At 41.3% G+C, this 3,871-nt stretch overlaps 1 long non-coding RNA gene across 1 annotated transcript; it reads left to right on the top strand.

Annotated features, from left to right (window-relative positions):
• The first annotated feature begins 251 nt into the window (after window positions 1-251).
• On the top strand, window positions 252-2,822 carry LOC123058336 (uncharacterized). Its single transcript, XR_006427156.1, has 4 exons — window positions 252-479; window positions 554-794; window positions 1,700-1,757; window positions 2,702-2,822. It is a non-coding gene; the product is annotated as an uncharacterized lncRNA (long non-coding RNA).
• Window positions 2,823-3,871: the final 1,049 nt, after the last annotated feature.

The following is a 3,871-nucleotide window of genomic DNA, read 5'->3' as shown; positions in this document are numbered from 1 at the left end:
ACTGGTCGCGGTTCGAGACCGAGCTCTGGCGCATCTTTTTGCGCAGTTTTAGAAAACAGAAAAAAGTCAGAACTGGGCCGGCCCAGCGTGGTGAGGGGGGTATGCACCCGTTAGTGGAAAGACCTATAGTGGGCGCTAAATGCGTCGAATAGGATCTAGCCTTCCCGGCACCCACTAACCTCCAGAACCAGTTCCCATCGCCTCCCACGACCCCTCCCTTTCAGTAGTGCGCCTTAAGGCACCCCCTGATGGCCATTAGAGCTCAAGGAAATTGCTGCTTTTACTGCAGCCATTAACACCCACGACACAGCTCAGTCTGACCGTCCCCTGACCCTCTATAAAAGCCTAGGACGCCGCCCATAATCTCCTCGTTCGAAGTCCTCTCCTTCGGGAGTATATCCCCCTTCTCATCTCTGTAAATTCCTCGCTGGAGTTCCGTGCTGCTACAGCCGTATGCGCACAACCACGACGAGCACAAGGTGACCCGGACCCTCTCCTTCTCTAGTCCCTCTCTAGTCGCTATAGGCATCGTTTTGACATGAATAAATTTCAGTTTGGTTAGCGGAAGCACGCGCTCCAAGGCATACACGACCGACCGCGGCTCCTCACGACTCCGGCAGCTTCCCCACCACGCCCGAGGAAGAGGACGAGCCAGCCGCGTTGTTCCCCGGGTCCGCCCCGACCTCCTCTCCACTGTCCTCCACTCACTGGTCTCCGGAGCCTGCCCGTCACCGGAACCCCGCGACGCCCTCACCACCACAGCCACCCGCCGCCTCGCCGGACTTCTTTTCCCGGTGAGTCTCTCCTTCCTGTTCTAGTTAGTTCAATCGCTGAACTTAATCACTTGGACCCTAACATGTGAAGAGGTATTGGCCTATCGGATCGCGACACGTGGCAGCCCAATCATTATCTCGTATTGATTTCTTGAAAAATACCCAAACTTCGAAAGATCATATCTCCTGGACTGCATGTCCGAATTCAACAAATTTTATGTCCCCGGATTCATTGGAACATCTAGTTTATTATAGAATTAAAATATTTCAACTTTGTTAATTTAAAATTTGATTCAAATTTAGAAAGTGTATTTGAGTAATTTTGCTATATCTTTTATTTTGTAAATCATAGAAAAATGTTTTATATAAGAAAGTTGGACCTTAGGACCTAACCTTTCTGGTGAAACTGATGGATTAATTTTTCCAACATATTTTAGACATTATTTTATCATCAACACCTTAATTTGACCTTCTTTGATGATCGTTTAATAACTTTGTTCAAATAGAATTTAATCCAAGAATAAATCTCTTAGATGGTTCCCTAGAAACCCTCTCTGGTCATTTAAAATCACCACAAAAATTTGGAGTTACAAGATTAAGAATTTAATTATTTCATCTTGAAACTCATGCCATACCCACTTCCATTTAACAAAGTCAAATATTCTGAACAAACCTTTTATGAAATTGTCGTAGAATCTTGCCTCACAACCCTCCTTCTATCAAACCATGATTTTCACTTAGTATCACTTGAATCCAACCGTAGTATATGACTATGTCATCTCTCGTTTAAGAACAAATTTGATTCTATATCAAACCATAGCCACGTCATGATAATTATCCTACGAATGTATTTATTGTTAATTTGAATCTTTCATTTGGATCTTTATTTGGATTGTGTGTGTTGAAGTATTTTGTTTTATTTATAGATATATCGTAAATTGAAGGAGTGACGAGAACGAATAGAGAATCAACTTCAGGAATTAGGTAAGTTGCAATTTGATCATGCTCTGACCTATTTCTTTTTATATGATGCATAACTCTTTAAATTTAATACTATGCATGTATTACAAAAGTTTTGCAAAGTATTATTACTAGCTAGAGCCTTAGGAACAAGACTTACTACCATGCTTGGCCGCGCTTGCACAAATGGGCGGGTTGAAAATCAAACAAGTTTTCAACAAATAAACTTGCCCTCTTTTGGAGCAACATTTTTGTGAAAACTTTTGAAAAACAAATAAAATTTATATACTATTTTTACTTCTACTCCCTGGGCGGAATGGTATTGACGGGAGCGTCTGGTGGGGACCGCCATCCAGGGGGCTGAGATCTTCCAAGTACAGTTTGATGTAGCTTCCAGTACAGCCACATACTACTGTGGGCTCTGGCTTAGCTTAGTACTAACGGGAAACCCTACCCCAGGACAGCCATCGGAGAGAGGCCTTCATGCTGAAGTTGCGGGCGGCTTGGTTGCAGAGGGGGCTGTTACGGAAAGGCATCGTCACAATCTCCTCCTAGTCATGCACCCAAGTGTGTAATGATAAACGGGGTTGGTTGTGTCATGTGGGGAACATGTACGACCTCTGCAGAGGGTTTAACCTAATTGATTAGTCGTGCCCCCAGTTACGGGCAATTTTGAGCAACTGAAGACTTTTAAACTAAGGGAATGTGTTTCACTTCAATCCTATGTATGATTTAAACTAATTTTGGGAATGAGCACTCGTGCGTATATCCAAGTGTCTCACTCCTACCTTTTATAATAAAAACTATTTTTATTTCAAAAGAAGTTTACAAAAATTTAGTATAGGAGAAAATTGGCTTTATGCAATGGAAACCTCCAGCAATACTTACCGTGCATATATAATCTGTTATACTTTCCTTTGCAACTTGTGAGTACATTCCACGTACTCATCTACACCTGTCATGTGCAGATCTTGAAAGATTAAGAGAGGATAGGGTTATGGTCTACACTCAACGAGCCCAGTGGCGTTGATGGAGCCCTAACTTAGCGACTACATATAATTCTGATGTATTATGTGCCAGCTCGAGCTCTGCCTAAGGTATGATTTATATATATTTGGATCTACCGTTGTAGTAGAATGATGTATGTCTTACTAAAATTCATTTTTGTTACTGTGTGTGCTAGCTATGATCCAGGAATAGCACGGTAAGCACAGAGACTTGGATTCTACCAAATCCGGGTCGTGACAATAAACAATCTCAAAAGGCATAACTTTGTGGTAGAATGAACTGAATGATTATAAGCAAACTCTACATGAGGTAAACATTCTTCCCACATTTTTAAGTTCTTTTGCAAACAGCCCTAAGCTTAGTAGACAATGTTCGAGCAACCACTGCAGTTTGACCATCTGTTTGAGGATGACATGTAGTGCTAATTAAATGCTTAGTCCCCAATTTTGTCCACAACACCCTCCAAAAGTGGCTAATAAATTTTTTGTCACTATCAGAAACAATTGTATTTGGTACCACATGCAAATGAACTACTTTGTGAAAGAACAAATCAGCAATGTGAGTAGCATCGTCACTTTTATGACAAGGTATAAAATGTGCCATCTTAGGGAATCTATTGACAATAAAAAAATATACTCTACCTTCCCCATCGTGTTCTAGGCAGTCCTAATACAAAGTCCATAGATATATCTTCCCAAGGAGTGCTAGGAATAGGAAGAGGCATATATAAACCGTGTGGGTTCAATCGTGACTTAGCTTTTTGGCTTGTCGTGCTGTGTGCAACATATCTCTCCACATCCCTTCTCATTTTTGGCCAGAAGAAATGACTAGCAAGGATGTCTTCTGTCTTCTTGACGCTGAAATGTCCCATAAGTCCTTCGCCATGTGCCTCCTATAACAACAAAAGAAGAACATATCTATTTGGGATGCATAGCTTATTAGCATGAAAAACAGTTCCGTCATTAACGATGAACTTATTCCAAGTTCTACCCTCTCTACGATTGACTAATATATCTTTAGCGCATTGCTCTTTTATAGTTTCAAGTCCAAATTTTTTGAAGTCAAGTTCTGATAACATGGTATATAGTGTCTAGACAATGCATCAACAATAACATTCTCCTTCCCTTTCT

The sequence above is a fragment of the Triticum aestivum genome, chromosome 3A, assembly GCF_018294505.1.
Source record: "Triticum aestivum cultivar Chinese Spring chromosome 3A, IWGSC CS RefSeq v2.1, whole genome shotgun sequence".
Taxonomy (NCBI): Eukaryota; Viridiplantae; Streptophyta; class Magnoliopsida; order Poales; family Poaceae; genus Triticum; species Triticum aestivum.
The sequence above is the reverse complement of the archived record's forward strand: the minus strand, read 5'-3'. Positions and strand labels throughout refer to the sequence as shown.